The 17,783-nt window shown below is 36.2% G+C and overlaps 1 long non-coding RNA gene across 1 annotated transcript in view; it reads right to left on the bottom strand.

The window, feature by feature from the left end:
* Positions 1-5,086: 5,086 nt before the first annotated feature.
* The window catches only part of LOC143679396 (uncharacterized), a 68,477-nt gene continuing 55,780 nt past the window's right edge, over positions 5,087-17,783 (bottom strand). The window contains exon 4 of the long non-coding RNA XR_013173716.1: positions 5,087-5,372. This is a non-coding gene — a long non-coding RNA (uncharacterized LOC143679396). The remainder of the gene's footprint in view (positions 5,373-17,783) is intronic.

Below are 17,783 nucleotides of genomic sequence, written 5' to 3'. Positions count from 1 at the left end.
TGATGTTAACTGTGGGTTTTTTCATATATGCCCTTTACCAAGTTGAGGAAGTTTCCTTATATTCCTATTTTTCTAAGTGCTTTTATCAAGAAAAGAGGCTGGATTTTGCCAAATGTATTTTCTGAGGCAATAGAGATAGTCATGTAGTTTTTCCCTTCTTTACATTAATGAAATATAGTACATTAATTGACTTTCTCATGTTGAACCAGCCCTGTATACCTGGGATAAAACCCACTTGATCATGGTGTGTAATTCTTTTAATACATGCTGTTTGATTCAATTTGCAAGTATTTTGTTGAGGATTTTTGCATCTATGTTCACGAAAGAACTGGTCTATAATTTTCTTTTCTTGTAGTATCTTTATCTGACTTTGGTATTAGGGTGATGTTGGCTTCATAGTATGAGTTAGGTCATGTTCCCTTCTCTTCAATTTTTTTTGTAAGAATTTGAGTGGATTAGTACTGATTCTTTTTAATTCTAGAATTATTGCTGGAATTCACCCATGAAGCCATCTGGTACTAAGCTTTTCTTTCTTGGGAGGTTTTGATGACTGATTCAATTTCTCTGCTAGTAATTGTCTGTTGAGATCTTCTATTTCTTCTAAAGTCAGTGTTGGTTGTTCATGTGTTTCTGGGAATTTGTCCATTTTATCTTGGTTGTCTAATTTGTTGACATACAGGTTATAGTACCTTAATGATCCTTTTTATTTCTGTGGGGTCTATAGTAATGTCTCCGTATTCACTTATGGTTTTATTTATTTGTATCTTCTCTCTTTTTTTTTCTTCCTCAGTCTAGGTAAGGGTTTGACAATTTTATTTGTCATTTCAAAGAGTCAAGTTTTGCTTTTGTTAATGCTCTGTATGTTTTTTTATTCTCAATTTTGTTTATTTTTCCTCTAATCTCTTTAATTTCTTTCTTTTTGCTAGCTATGGGTGTAGTTTGCTATTCTTTTTCTAGTTCCTCCAGATGTGCAGTCAGGTCTTTAATTTTAGCTTAGCTTGTAACTTTTTGTTGATATCTGGGTATTTGATTATCTTGATGAATTAACTCTGAAGGTCAGTTTTTCTCTCTTATCTGATATTATCTTGTTGATTGGCTTTGTGCTTTTGATTCTTGGCCCAATTTACTCTGGACCTTCAGAGTAATCCATATTCAGATTTTCTCAGCTTGTCTTCATCTGGTTCTTGCCTTGAATATATGATACAATTTTTAATATTGTACTTTTTATGCCATTGTTTCACCTTTAGGAGAAAGCTTATTTTTCTGTTCCTTCTGTGGGAATCTTGACCTGCTCTTTTTCTTTTTAAGCAGAATTTTCTCCCTAGCTCTTGTGATTTGTTTAAATTCTCTCCTTCACTCAGTGCCCAATTTTCATTATATTTTTCAGTTCTGGGGCCTGTCCTGTCTTATAACAGTTCAGTTTTCTCCTTTTCTTTCTTTCTTTTTTTTTTTTTTTGTGAGGTATTTTTGCCTTCAGTTTCTTCCATGATAGGATATCCTGCCCTGGGAAACCAGATGGGGTTAATCCAAAAAGGTGGGTCAATCTGGAAAGTCCATTTTGCATTTAGGTGGCTTAGCCAACAGAAACTGGACTGAGTGTGTACAACTCTTGCCCACAGTTCTGCCCTGGTCTCCTTTTTTCCCCTCTCCCTAAAGGTCCTTTGGTATGCAGCACATATCAATGGCTTGACTTCCTTTCTGGGTCTCTGCAGATTTGGGTCCCCGTGCCTGGATATACATGGGGTTCTAACATGCTGCTGCAAGTGGCACTATAGTCTGCATCCATGGCAGAAGGGCCCCAGGCCATGCTGCTTCTGCCTGACTCCCATGCTATGTGGGACTGAGTGTGGCAAAGGAGTCCAAATTAGCAATTTCAGGATGGTAATTTTCTACCTAGTTTTGGAGATTATTTTTCTTTTTCTTCAATCCAGCATTTTTGGAGTCCATGTCCAGAGTTATAAGCAAATGGGATCTGTTCTTCTGTTAGCTGATTCTGAGGGGAGACTTTTCCAGAGGATGTCTTATGCCACCATGTTGATGACATCATTCGTAAATATTGGGGTCTTAAGGACTGGCTTTTAGATGCCAGAAGGCTTGCTTTCACTGGATCAGGTTAGGATCAGGTCATTAGCAACTGGTGGTTCTGGCTTGCCAGCACAATCCCTCGGGTAACTTGGCTTGCATCTTTGCTTCAGGTCACACAACAATGTCCTCAACTTTCTCCTCTGGTTCGCTGACTTTCCCATTTTGACTCTGTTTGATGAGTAGATAAATTTGTTCCTGTAACTTCTCAGAATTTGCTTCCTCATTTGCCTCTTTTTTAAAACAGTATATATTTGTGTTACTCCGTGGCCTAATTAGATATATTTTGTATGCTATGTAATATTTCTTTACTCCATTCTATGTGTGGAAAACCTTTTATTCAAATTAAGAATCTGGTACAACATAAGCATCCTGAGTTTTATTGACCAATTTCTTAAGCTCAGTTTCAATGCCAGATAGATGAGATTCTGCGCTAAATATTATGCAAGTTATATGACATTTTTTACTTACAATTGCAAAATTGGCAAGAGTGATTGTCTTAGTCTTGCATTTCAATGGGGTAGCTTTTCCTACTCTCTTCCTCCCTCTTCCAGGCCCTCCCCCATTTCTGGCCAGTCTCTAGCCAGGCCAGAAGAGCAAGCACAAGAGACTCTCTGGAGATTTTTTGCTTTCATAATCTCTAGATGATATCAATATCTCAAAAACAATGTACAACAATTTAGGTTTAGAACAGGGTCTCTCCTTTCTGCTTTCATCAAATGAGGAGTTGTTGGATCATGTGATATGATAGTCATTCATTTCTTCCTTCTTCTGGTAATGAAAGGATAGTATCATGGTTTGAAGTATTACAATGAAGGATAAAATAAGAAGAAGGAAGAAACTATACCGACTAGGATGTAGGCTTATGGAAAATTGTGTTTTTTCAATAAGTAGTAAAGATTATTCAACATGGAGATCACTAGGTTAAAGGAAGACCCCAAAACCCTGTCAGTGAAAGCCTCTAAAAGTTTGGATATAGCTATGATAGCCAGAGACAATGTGGATAAGCCTTTGCCTCTAGATCAAGAGAGTGACTACAATAAACTATAGATCCTTGGTGGCTTCCATGTAGTTGGTAAAAACACCAAGGATCTAACTAGATAATTTATTAATAAACAGAGAGAAAAGGTGATGGGAATTAGGCAAACCTAGCTCAAGGGATATTGAAGATGCCATTTTAATTTGTAAAATGCCTGTTCAAGTTTGGGTTCCCCAAGGGAAGAGTTCTGTCACTGAGGATTTATAAGATCATAAATAGAAGAATAAATCAGGGAATTTGAGAATCCATTCCCTCCAATAGCCAGTGAGACTAGCCATTCCTTGAGTGGACATAGTCAAAATAATGAAGACAGCAATTTTTTTCCTTAATACCCTGTGTACTGTTTTGGAATTAACAGTCAGAAAGTGTTAGAAAATTCACTGGAGAGCATTAGGGTAAAATTACAGTGGAACTTGAGGTCCTTGAAATCCTGAGTAAGAATTTGTGAAAAGTAGTATGGAGTCTGAGTGAGCCCCAGGCCCTGACATTCCAAGTATAGTGTTGGTTCTGTCAAATAAACACTAGCAATTACTAACTATCTAAACCCAAGGGGACACTTAAAAAGGCAGAACAAAACTCCATAACTATAAAACAGCTGGCCTTGAGTTGTAGCAGAAGAAGGAATAGTATTTGAATCTGCTACTCCTGGAAGGTGAGGTATAATCATCCTATTAATTGCCCTGAGATCTTGAACTCCTGCCTAAAGTAGGTTAGGAGTTTTACAAAAGATATTGCAAGGTATAATGAATCTTATTTTTATTACTGCTAATTCTATGGGCCTTAGTCCTTCCTTTGGTTCTGGTTTCAAAGATTATTATAAAGGCTTGGGTAAAGGGTTGGCCAGGTCAGAGCACAAAATCTTGTCAATTACAAGACAATATTTGTAAAATTGTTGGTCTGTAAGGAGTCTGATACCACACTGAAATCTTCAAGTGATGTCTCCATTAAACAAATTGTCCTGTCCAAAATAGTATGACTTGACCATGAAAAGGGTCTCCTACAGAATTTCAAGGAATAGGTCTCCTTAGGAGCATTTAACCTGGTAGTTCTACATACATAATAATTCATTTTGTCCAGCAAAAATATCCTCTAAAACTGAAGATACAATTAAAACATCTTGATAACAGCTTGTTGCGTGAAACCAGGGACAATGTTGCAAGCCTCCACGAACGTTACCTGGAAACTGGATAAAACCGGGGAGGGGGGAGGGAGGCTGGGGGAGAGGGGGGAGGGAGGCGGGGGGAGAGGGGGGAGGGGAGGGGGGAAGCCCCAAAGTTTCAGGAAGTAGGTTTTTATTCATATATGGTCATACGGCTCAGCCAAGTCTGAGCCCCGAACCCGGGCTGCACAAGATTTTATAGACAAAATGGTTCTTTTGGGACATGTTTTTTCCCAATATGGTGATGCTCGAGGGAGATGATTGGCTGCTGAAGTTTGTACAGATTATTATAACATGTTCTCTGATTAAACAACAGTGATCAATTGAGTAAGTGATAATTATGATTCTGTACCTCCACAAAAATTTATCACTAAACACCTTATGAATTTCAGCGATCAGACCCTGAAGGTTTGCAAAGCTGAGTTTACAGAAGCAGATGAGCCGTTATGGGGCGATGGTGGGGCTTCACAGGTACTACTCTTATCCTACCTATTGACCGTCCTTGGGGCCTGGGAGATTTTTCAAACAGGGAATGGCCCAAGTAAACAGGGGCCTGCCCTCTGCAGCAGGAAGGGGCTTTAACAAACAGGGGTTGCTTGCAACAAGCTGACCTATTCTAAAGGTACTACTAAAGGTGAGGGAAATGAGTGTAGGCAGAGAAAAATGATTACAAATCGAAACTCAGATTTGGTTTAAGAGAATCCAAACCAAAATCATCTTACTAAGAGAATTCATTGGCTTAGATAAATTTAAAATACAGATATAGTTTTGTTTTAATTTGAGGTTTTATTTAGTGCCTCAAACAATTTCATTATAAGGATCTGATTTTGTTGTGCTTCCCTACTCTACCTTCAATGGAATCAGCTACACATTAGGCCCCATACATTGGCTCTCCAAAACATACCCTTCCCTCATGGTAACAATGTAGCTGCATAGCTCCAGCCCTCAAATCATCACATTCATGAGAAGAGATAACATGTCTTTTGACAGCTTCCACATGGTTGCTAGGAGCAGTTCCATCTTGACTGAAGTCCTATGTCCATTCTTAAATCAATCACTGAAACTAGAGGTGGATCTTCTGAACCAGAGATCCTAAAAGCAACAGAAAGAGTGGACATGTGATTAAATCCAAATATTTATTGAGTAAATTCGACAGTGATAATGTATCATGGAATCCGAGCACTGGCAAGTGTCCAGGTATCTGCTGTGTTTCGCAACCAAGCCACAAGCTTGCTGCACCCGGGAGTTCTCTCCCTGCTGTACATTCATGTTGCCAGTTTTCTGGATGGGTAGGGAGCCTCCAGTCCTGGCCTCTGCTCTCTGTGCCTTGGGTGATCGTTTTCTTCCATTTTGCACCATTCTTGGCCTAGAGAATGGCTGTGGAGATGGAAATTGCCTCTGAGGGATTTCTCTGTGCTTTGCAGCCCCTCCCCCACTTTTCCCTAGCTGAAAACATCAAGTGCTTAGGGTAATTATTCTTAACTCTCCTTTCCTACCCCATTTTCAGGGCACCACACCATTACTCAATTAAGATGTGAGAGAAATAGTTGGAATGTGGTGTGGTCTTCCTTTGTATCTTTGGCTCCTCTGGGGTCTGTCATGTCAGCTCACACAAAGTTCTAAAAGGTTGGTTAAACATTAGGCTAGTTACTTATTCCCTTTATCAGTGGAAGATTGTGCTCTCCATCTTTATTTTGGTCAAATATGACAGCAGCTGTGGATCGTTTCTCTCTTTTGAGGGCTTTGTCATTTTCTGGAGTTTGGCTTATTTAGGTTTCTTTTTATCCTCAGCTCTTTAATGAGTTTCAAAAACTACTATGCTTATGTAGCTTATTTGACTTGTTTTGATTACTAGTGGGTGCTATTTCTTTTTAACCCTAATTAACTGATGGCAATATAAACTTTGCTTTTATACTTGAAAATCATTCCTGCTTTGAAAGTGACACTAGTAGCAAGCCAAATGGAGACGATGGCATTGAAAGTAATTTCAGAGAAAAGAAAAGATTTGTACCAGTTTTACTCAGAGGTTAAAAATAAGAATAATTTCTATCAGGTGGTAATGTGGAAGCTAGTCATAAAGAACTGCTATTGCATATTGAGGTGGATTGTTATCAAGGGGTAAAATTCTGTTGAGAATATGTTTCTGTAAGATAAGAAAATAATGTGGTGCCAGGATTTTAAAGATGTAAATTGGACACTATACTTATTTATTTGTCTGATATTTTTTATGATCTTCTTGCATCCATACAATGAAAGAATGTAATACATTTTTCAATGGCAGATAAAATCTAGGGGCAAAGATTAAGGTTAAGAGGTTGGAAGAAGTTTGTACAGATTATTATAACATGTTCTCTGATTAAACAACAGTGATCAATTGAGTAAGTGATAATTATGATTCTGTACCTCCACAAAAATTTATCACTAAACACCTTATGAATTTCAAAGAATGGAGATCATTCATAGGAAATCCATTGCTTTCATTAAAATATATAATAAGTTTAATAATAACTTTATAGGACAAATTGTCAGAGCTAGTTATTTATGAAATATTAAACAAACTTAAAAATATAATATCACTTGCTTGATTTTAGATAAAAGTTAAAAAACTAATAATGAGCTTGCTGAAATAAAAAAAATTCTTCTATTCTCATCAACATGTTTGGTACACTGGTTTCTTTAATGTTTTAATAAAAACTGAATAAGAAAAAGGAACAATTTAAATATATATGAAATTCTTATTATATATCGCAATGCTATTAATGATCTTGAATACCCAAAATATTGCAAACATGTTAATTACAATTAGAATGTAAATAATTGAGAAAAACATATTGTTATAGCAAATGATAACCAGGCATTTGTAGGAGGATATGATCTGGAGTGACTTATGCCCGCCAGAGGAGCACTCCCATGATAAAAATATTAATGACTAGAGCTCTGGTGCATAAAAACCCATGGCAGACATTACTTGGTGAACACCATGTAGAGCCTGGCTGACACCTAATCACTCTGACTCCTCTCACCAAAGCCTGGACTGTGTTGCAAGACTTCCCTATCACCCTTGCCATCACACCCCAGCAAACACCTTTGGTTCGAGTAAGCAGACCCTCCACTGATGTCACTTCTATTGGCTCCTGAGATCTCTCATTAAAGGTACCTGCCTTCTGTTGGCCCTCAGGCTGATGGACTTTAGAGAAGCTGGTATCCTCCACCTTAAATATGTTGTGTGTCCCTGACTTGGCTGTTACATATTGGCTTTGTTGGCAGCTTACAAACAGAATTTAATAAGCAAGCAAATAATTTGCATTGAGCTTTCAAACTATTGTCCTGTCAAATCTGCTTCCAAGTGCTGAATATACTTTTGATTCAGTCTGCTTTCTTTAGCCAATTACATTTATACCACATCCATGAGAATAGTATTGCTGTCTATCCGACCTAGATTAGATAAATTAACGAATAAGAAACAAGCTCAGTTATCATATTAAAACTTTAAAAAACTGATATACATAGTGTTCATTCAAAGCATGCATTTAGGTATTTAATATGAGAATTTACTATTTCAATAATAATTTTTTGTTTAGCAATGATTGCAGAATGACAGAGTTATGAGTCTCATAGCATGTCTAAATATTAGTTACCTATGATGCACACTTGCCATGAACAACTTGTATAATTTATGTAATTCTTTTCTAATTTTTCCTCTGCTATGATTGCTCTGATTACATTTAATTAAATGTAATTTTATGTCCATTGAAGCAAATGACAGAAAATTTGGGCTTGAATTTTTATATGTTTTCTTTTTATATTTCATTTTTCCAGTAATTTATTTTTATTGACTTATGAAAGTTTCATTTTATGAAGAACTGAAAATGAAAAGAAAACTGGTTCTTCACTACAGAGTTTGGAAAGCAAACTTATGAATTTCATAATAATATTGTATAGCATTTGACCCCTTATTTTCTATTTTTTCAATTGCTCCCTTGCTTTTGAGCAATAAATTTTAATATCTTCCTGAAAGCTTTATTTTCAATAATTGCAGTTCAATATAAACTTCAAAAGCCAAAGTATTTTGGTACCTCATTTATTGAGTTTTTTATTAAAGACTTTTAAATGATTTTGAACAAAAGCTGCTGAAATGTACGGGACTCATATACCAAATGTTTAATACCACTTTAGGAAAAGCTTCCTAGATTCTCAAATATCTTAAAATCCATTAGATAATAGGCAGAAAAAAGAGAAAGCCTATAGTACCATGCTGAAGTATTTATTTTAGCTTCAAGATCAGCCTAGTACAAAAATTGTGTAATTCAAGTATCCTGTGTATATATAAAAATTCTTATAAATTTGCATAGCTACTAGTTCACTTCAGTTGACAGAATAGCAAACAATACTGGATATAGTTTTGAATTATGTGTGTGTCATGACAAATTCCAAGTATATTTTTGTTCAATAGCTTTCTTCATTTAACTAAGAAAGCTTTTTGTTATAATGCTACCGTCTTTCAAAATTTGTGTTTGATTTATCTCTATAAAATGTATGATTTTATTTTTAATGTTGAACTTCATAACTGAAATTGCAATAGCTTTCAGAACCTGGTTGAGTGCTCATTTGAAAGCAGGTACCTATAAAGAATTTTACTTTGAATTTATAAATTGGTTGAAAAAGACCAAACTATTCTTATAATTAGCTGACTATCTATTTGAGGTCTCTGTTGATAGCAATATAAAATTGGCTTTGTTTAACTATTGTCAAAAGTTTTATTTCAGTAAATTTTATTTTTATATGCATAAAAAACCTGAAACTAAAAATGAGTTAAATTAATTTGAAGAACAGTCATTTGATCTCATTGAAAATTTATGCTTCACAAAGTATCCTTTGCAAGATGTGTTAAGCTATTGTGTTCAAATAGATGTGCTAAATGCTCAATATAATCACTAACCTTTGAGCTAGATGTTGGTACTTCTTTAGAAGATTTGCATGTTCGTTTTTCACTATTTCTGCTATTAAAATGGCCCATGTTAGATGTTAAATATACATGAACAACTTACTTCTTTACCATCAACTTCCCTGAGAAATGGAAATTTAGTATGTAATTTTTCATTAAACATGTACTTTTATCTCATTACAGTTGAAAGGGTTTATTGCACACCTAAAAGATTATTACCAAGCAATAAAATGAGTAAATTCTTATAAATATACACTATGCAATAAATGACAGAATCACTGTGGCAAGAGTATTTAAATGGCTTTCTTTACAGTAAAGGCAAGATTGTTCAGCCTCTATTTAAAATCCATATATTTCACCTAAGCTAGCATTTCTCATGTTTTTCAAAGACTCCAACTGGAGGCCTGGCAGTTTGTTGCACTTCACAGAGCATGGAACACCTGGCTGGTGTAAGTTTGCCTGGCAGGATACCAGGAGTTGGTTATTTAAGCATTATTATCACATGCCCTTGAAAAGAAGATATTGGTTGTATTTTTGGAAAGGTAACAGAAGAATAGCTTGAATAACTCTTCCACTGATAATAATTATGACTCTGGTCAAAATATTAAAAAAGAAAACAACAAAAACTAATCGAATGGTGTATACATACAATGGACTACTAAGTGCCTGCAAGAAGAAATAAAGTTGTAAAGCATGCAGCTAGGCGAATGAACCTTAAGAGCTGTATGTGGAATTAAATGTCAAAAACAAAAAGACAAATATCATCACACTTCAATCATATGGACTAACTATAATATAAAAATTTGGTGAACTAAAGTCAAGAGCATTGGTTATCAGGTTGGGGGTTATTGTAAAGGGTCCTAGATTGTAAACTCTTACGGTGGTCATATATATCAGGAGATGTAACTGTTCTAAATTCTGAGATACTGGGCTGTTTGTATGTAACATGATCTTTCCCTAAAACTTTAGGTGTATATATGATACCTGAGACTCAGAGGTAGAGCTCTGAAGCTATGAAAGTCCTATATGAAATTCCATACAGGAACTGTTTAAAAAGTTGAAAAAGTGATCAGACATCAAGTCAGATATGAATGAAGCTGATCTGGATAGGACTAAGGTATATCAGAAGACTAGGTATATCCACATTTTAAAACTTCAACTTCTGTGTGAGACTAAAGAGAGTGATGTTTATTTGGCATAAAATTTATATTTTGTGTAGTGCATTTCCTAACTTAACTTGTATGGACAGTTTAGTTGAACACCATAAGTACAAGGAATCTTGAATAGAGCATGAAATCTCTTGGTTTGAACAGATTAGTGTGATGCCCTGATAAATCCCAGAGTGATTTGGGCAGTGAATAAAGAAGTACTTGCAAAGTCCTGTTGGGGGAATGATAAGAAAGGAGGAAATAGTCAACTTCCCTATTTGGAAAATTTTTGATATTCTCACAAGCAGTGGGGACAACTGAATCAGTAGGCTGAGCCCTTGATCTTGGGGTTCTTTCCTATGAAACTTATTCCTGCAAAGATAGGCTAAGCCTACTTAAAATTAGGCCCAAGAGTCACCCCCAGAGACCCCTTTTTGTCTCTCAGATGTGGCCTCTCTCTCTAAGCCACCTCAGTAGTTGAACTCACCGCTCTCCCTCCTATGTGGGGCATCACTCCCAGAGATGTAAATCTCCCTGGCAATGTGAAACAGAACTCCTGGGATAAGCCAGGACCTGGCACCATGAAATTGAGAAAGATTTCTTGACCAAAAGAAGGAAGAGAGAAATGATACAAAATAAAGTTTCAGTCGTGAGAGATTTCAAACAGTTGAAAGGTTATTCTAATGCATTATATAGATATCCCTTTTCAGTTTATGGTGTATCGAAGTGGCTGGAAGGATGTACCTGAGACTGTTGAGCTGTGTTCCAGTAGCCTAGATTCTTGAAGACAATAGGATAAAGATATAATGTTTGCAATGTGACTGTGTGATTGTGAAAACCTTGTGTCTGATGCTCCTTATATTCAGAGTATGGACAGATGAGTAAAAAATATGGCTAAAAATAAATAAATAAATAAATAATAGGGGGGACAAAGGGTAAAATAAACTGGGTAGATGCAGACACTAGTGTCAATGAAAAGGAGGGGTAAAGTGTATGGTATGTATGAGTTTTTCCTTTTTTCTTTTTATTTCTTCTTCTAGAGTGATGCAAATATTCTAAAAAATGATCATGGTAATGAATGCACAACTATGTGATGATATTGTAAGCCATCAATTGTACACCATGTATAGAATGTATGTGTGTGAAGATTTCTCAATAAAAAAGAAAACTGACTAATTGAAGGCCCCTGGAGAGCAAACAAAAACAAGCAGAAATTATACGACTTTTGAAAAAACAAACCTTTCTGAACAAGATCCACATTTATCTATCTTTCCCCTGAGGGCCTTCCCCAGTTTGCAGAGCACAGGAAAGGTTAGAATTCAAGCAGAAAGCAACAGTCTTATTGGACTGAGGAGAGTAAAAGGTCAGATTCAAGGCTGTCAGAATGGATGGAAATTGAGTGGACAAACCTAAGAAAGAAGGAATTCACAAACATGCATTCAGCTTTCCTTATATCCTTGATTGACTCATGAACTGTATCTGCAAAAAATGAAAACTGAAAGATCCTAGGGGAAAACAAAAGCTAAGAGACTGAAAAAGCTCAGAAGAAATTTTACTAGCAGCCAGATGGCTGGAAAAACAGAATTTGAAGTTGAAATCCTGCAAAGTTAGAGTGTTGGTTAAATTTATACCCTGTCCCTTCAAGACTTTCCCTTAAACCCTTTGGAATCATATACTGGAAGTAAGGTCCATGTCTCAAGATTTAAGGCTATATCTAGGAACAATATAAGATGTGCTAGATATGCCCTAACAAGTCAGCCAGACAAACCAATATCCAGAGTAAGCGGCCAAGTGGCAGTCTTAACTTTCAGTTCAGTGGAATCATTATTGTGTCTCCTGGTAGGAACACTTCTACTTTTGGAACCAAAATCTATAGACCGGAAGAGCTTAAGTTTTCAGAGACAGGAAGCAAAACTTTTCCTAGTGGATCACTATGGGTGATAATGAATGGTGCCACTCCCATTTCCACCCCTTGATTCCTGTACCCACGAATCTTGGCTATGGGAGAAATAGCACCATACACTGGACACTGATTCAAGGTTGTCAGAGGCAATCACAGCCTCCTAGAGAACAATTCCCCAGCCCTGCAAGGTATTGCCACCAAACTGGGCACTATAATTGGGTCTTCAAAAGGCCATTCCACCATTCTAACAACTCAGCTGCCTCTGGATGGTGGGGAACATGGTAAGACTGGAGAATTCCATGAGCATGTGCCCATTACCACACTTCATTTGCTGTGGGTTCCTTGATCAGAAGCAATGCTGTATGGACTACCATGACAGTATATAAGGCATTTTGTAAATCCACAGATGGTAGTTTCTGCAGAAGCATTGTGTGCAGGGAAGGCAAACCCATATGTGGAGTAAGTGTCTATTCCAGTTAGAACAAATTGCTGCCCCTTCCATGATGGAAGTGGTCCAATGTAATCAACCTGCCACCAGGTAGCAGGCTGATCTCAGGGAGTGGTGCTATATCAGGGACTGAGTAAGGGTCTCTGCTGCTGGCAGATTGAGCACTCAGCTATGGCTATAGCAAGGCAGGCCTTGGTGAGTGGTAATCCATTGCTGAGTCCATACATAACTTCCATCCCTATTACTATAAAACCACTTTGGTCATGAGCCCATTGGGCAATGGCAGAAGTGGCTGAGGAAAGAGGATGACTTGTATCCACAGGATGGGTCATCTTATCCACTTGATTATTAAAACCTTCCTCTGCTGAACTCACCCTCTAGTGAGCATTCACATGGGACACAAATATCTTCATGTTCTTTGCCAGAGACCCGGGTTTGATACCCAGAGCCTGACCATGCCAAAAAAACAAAAGAGTAAAAAAAAAAAATTAGCAAATTGAATTAAATAATATATAAAGGATAATCAATTATGATAAAAAGCCAAGGAATGAAAGCCTCGTTCAACAATTGAAAATCAATCAATGTATTCAACACATTGCAAAATGAAGAATGAATCATTCAAAGGAAGTACAATCAGCTCATTTGCTGCATAGTATTTGACAATATTCAATATCCATTTATGATTAAATATTCAGCAATCTAGGTATAGAAGAGAACTTCTCCATTCTAACATTTAGTGCCATACTTAATGGTGAAATATTGAATACTTGTCTTCATGATTTGGAAAAGACAAGGATGTCTTCTCTCACTATTTCTAGTCAATTTTATAGTCTTAAGTGGTGTGATAGGAAGAACAACAAAAATTTAAAGAAAAAGCAAAAAGGAAGAAAATATTTTTGAAAGAGAAATGGAAGAAGAAAAGCCGGGTTTTATTTGTACATTATATGAACAGAAAATTTTAAGATATCTACAAAACAACCACTTGAACTATTAAGTGAATTTAACATGGCTACAGAATTTAAGGTCAGTATACCAAAAGTATTTATACTTCTATAATATAGCAACAAAAAATTAGAATAAGAGCTTAAAATATATTTTATAATGACATTATTCACACACAAAAAATAAGAGTTGGCTGCAATTAGATATTGCTACCTATCATAGCTTGCCAAACCCCAACCAAAACCATTCGAGCCAATCCTAAAGAACACCTCGGGCATTATATAAGATTCTACAAAGGTTCCATGCACTAGAGTAACTTTCCAGAAACCTACAACCTCCAGATGGGCCCCTGGACCACATAAATCCTGAAACACGGAGGACTAGCCTCTCCAGAACATCGACTAGTTCCATCGCTCTATCCCATATTATTGAAAGCTCCTTCCAACATGAAAAAATTAGAATGGGCATAGCCCAAATACCCCTAAAGAATAGGAGAAAGATCATAGGTGATAGTAGAGTTATATAGAGAAGGTAGGATTTAACAAATGAGTATGATTGCTGAATCATTATATTGATATTTCCTTCACTCCAGTATCTTAGAGTGGCTAGAAGTAAAAGCCTAAAATTGTGGAACTGTAATCCATACCAAACTCTGAAATCTGTTCTACAACTAATTGTTGCAGTGTGCTTTGAAATTTGTTGCTTTCTTGTATATATGTTATTTTTCACAATAAAATAAATAAATAAAAAGCCTTGGAAGTACATATAGCAAAATATGTTCAAGACCTGTATGTTGAAAACTACAGAATTTTGCTGACAAAGTAAAGACCTCAAGAAATGTAGAGAGGTATATGGTCACAGTTTGGGTGATTCACTATTGTTAATTATAAATTGATTTACAGAAAGAGGGAAATCTTAGTCAAAATTCATGCAGATTTTTTTTAGATGAACTTATTCTACAGCTCACATGTAGATAGAAAGAACCTAGAATAGCCAAAAGAACATTTTAAAAGCACTACTAGGTTTCAAGATTTACTATACAGCTACAGTAACTAAGAGAGTATAGTATTGGCATATTTCTACATGTCAACGTGACACTGGTATAAGCAAAAAAGAAAAAGATCAATGGAACAGAATACATAGTCCAGAAGGAATTCCACATACAAATGGTCAATTGTTTTTCTATAAAGTCAACAAAGTAATTAATTCAATAGTGAGTGGAGATTCTTTTCAACAAATGAGATAGCTGGATAACTGTATGGGAGAAAAAAGAAAAATTGAATCCCTATCCCACATGATACACAAAATTAATTTGAGTTGGGTCATAACCCCAAATATAAAAGGTAAAATGATAAAGTTTAGAAGAAAACATAGGAAAATATCTTCATGACTTTGGGGTAAACAAAGATTTCTTAAATTGGATGTAGAACGCACTGATCAAAAATGGAAAAACATGTATATTTTTCAAAATGATATTTTGTCAAAACTTACAATTTCTTCTCATCAAGAAACCACTGAGAAAATTAAAAGACAAGTCAGACTGGGAGGGAATATTTGCAATAAATAGATGTGACAGGTACTTGTCTGCAGAATATATGCATAACTCCTACAATTTCTAAAAACAAAAGAGAATTATTAGAGAGGGGTCTTTCTCTCTAATAGTGTTAAGTATGTCAATTTACCAGATGGCCATAACAATTATAAACTTGTGTCCACCTAAAATTTAGCTGGGAAGTATGAGAAGCAAAACTTGATTGACATACAAGGGATGATTAGTTGTGTAATTTTTGTCAGTTTCCTCTTGGCAAAACTAAGGTACTTATATTTGCTTAATATATTTGAGAATGAATTTGAGAAACTTAGTGGAATGTCTGGCACATGGTATGCTTAGTACAATAGTACGATAGCCATTGATGACAAATATGCATTATTATTAACTGACTATGTACCTACAACTTAAAAAAATATTTTATGCATGTGATTGACATATAAATATTGAGAATCTAATATGTACCAGACACTATTTGGCTCACTGGGGATGTGGCAGTGGAAATATAAACAAAGTCTACATCTTCAAGGAGGTTCTATTTATTAGAGTAGAAGAACAGAGACACTGATAAGTAGTACTCAAAATAAATACATCAGGGTAGGGTGCTGTGTAAGTGCTAGAAGTTGCATTTGCAGTAGAGGGATCAGGGAAGGGCTTCTTGAGATGTGTCATCTATGCAGGATTGATTGAAATGAAGAAACAAGCTGTGCAAACACCTGGGATAAAGATGTTCCAGGCAGAAGAATTAGAGGTATAAAGGTCAGTGTGGGGGATTGGCAAAAGTCCAGTGTGCTTAGGGGGTGAAGGGCTGTTGAAATTTTACTTTAATTGTGATAAGATGATGGGATTGGCAGATTTTGAGGAAAGTAGTTGTAGTATCAGATTTATAACTTTGAAAGGTTACTCTGATTGCTGAAGGGACAACAGAGTCAATAGTGGAGAGAGTAAAAGCTGTTTTCAATAATAAAAGTAATTCTGTCTAATGCCTGGATACATCCCAGAGCAAATTAAGCAGATGATTAAAAAGTATCAGCAAAGTCCCTTGAGGGATGGGAGAAAATATATGAAACTATTAAATTTTACCACTGAGCAAACCCCTGATACTGTGTAAAACATTAGAGACACCCAAATCAATAGGCCAAGTCCTTGATCTTGAGACTTACTCTTGTGACGCTTATATCTGTAGCAGAGAAGCTTAGCCTACCTATAGTTATGGCTAAGAGTCACCTCCGGAGGACCTCTTTTGTGACTCAAATGTGGCCTCAGTCTCTCTAAGTCCAACTCTGCAAGTGAAATCATTGCCCTCCCCCCTACATGGGATATGACATCCAGGGGTGGAAGTCTTCCTGGTAGCATGGGAGATGACTCCCAGAAATGAGTCTGGTCCTGGCATTGTGGGATCAACAATTCCATCCTGACCAAAAGGGAGAAAAGAATTGTAACTAATAAAGTATCAGTCACCAAGAGAGTTCAAATAGAGTTGAGGTGCTACTTTGGAGGTCACTCTTACACAAGCTTCAGCTAGACAAGGCTCCTACCATAACGTGCCGAATCCTAACCAAAACCATTCCAGCCAGTCCTAAAGAACACCTTGGGTGATATTTATGATCCTACAAAGGTTCCATGCACTAGGGTAGCTTTCCAGAAAACTGCAAGTCCTGAGATGCAGAGAGGACAGCCTCTCCAGAACATCAACTAGTTTCATCCCCCATCCCATATTATCAATAACCCTTCCAACATGAAGAAGGTAGAATGAGCATAGCCCAAATACCTCTAAGGAGTGGGAGAAAGATCAAAATTGATGGTGGAGTTATATGGAGAAGATAGGGTTTAACAAATGGGTATGGTTGCTTAATCATTGTATTGTATTTCTTTTAGACTCCAGTATCTTAGAGCAGCTGGAAGTAAAAACCTAAAATTGTGGAATTGTAACCCATACCAAACTCTGAAATGTGTTCTACAAGTAATTGTTGTGCTATGATTTGAAATTTATTGCTTTTTTGTATATGTTATTTTTTACAAAAGAAAAATAGTTGATTGTAATGATGAAAAATATATATATTCATTCTAGCTTCCAGTATTCTGTTGTAGCTGAAAGGAAAAAATCTGAGATGATGGAATGGTAGACCATGAGAAACTCTGAGATCTGATATGCAACTACTTGTTGAAGAGTGCTTTGGAAAATTACTGCTTTTTTCTTTCTTTTCTTTGTGTATAAGTTCTATTATACAATAAAAAGAAGTTTTAAAAAAGTGATTCCAACGTGTTCTATTGTTGCTAGACAAAATACAAGATGCTCAGTTAAATTTGAATTTCAGATAAACAACAAATAAATTTTTTGGTATGAATATGTCCCTTGCTGACATATACTCATCTAAGATGAGGGAGTGTTCATTTTAGAGATCAACTGACAAGAAAATAAGTAATTGTGGGTCTGCCACAGATGTACAATTCCAGCTACCATTGGGCAGCATTTCTTCTTATGCCAAGCAAACATATCTTTGCCTGGCATTCTTTTCCATATGCCCCATGCAATATTTTGGATATACTTATATTAAAAATTATCTG

Source organism: Tamandua tetradactyla, chromosome 4 (assembly GCF_023851605.1).
Source record: "Tamandua tetradactyla isolate mTamTet1 chromosome 4, mTamTet1.pri, whole genome shotgun sequence".
Classification (NCBI taxonomy): domain Eukaryota; kingdom Metazoa; phylum Chordata; class Mammalia; order Pilosa; family Myrmecophagidae; genus Tamandua; species Tamandua tetradactyla.
This window is presented reverse-complemented; position numbering and strand designations above follow the sequence as displayed.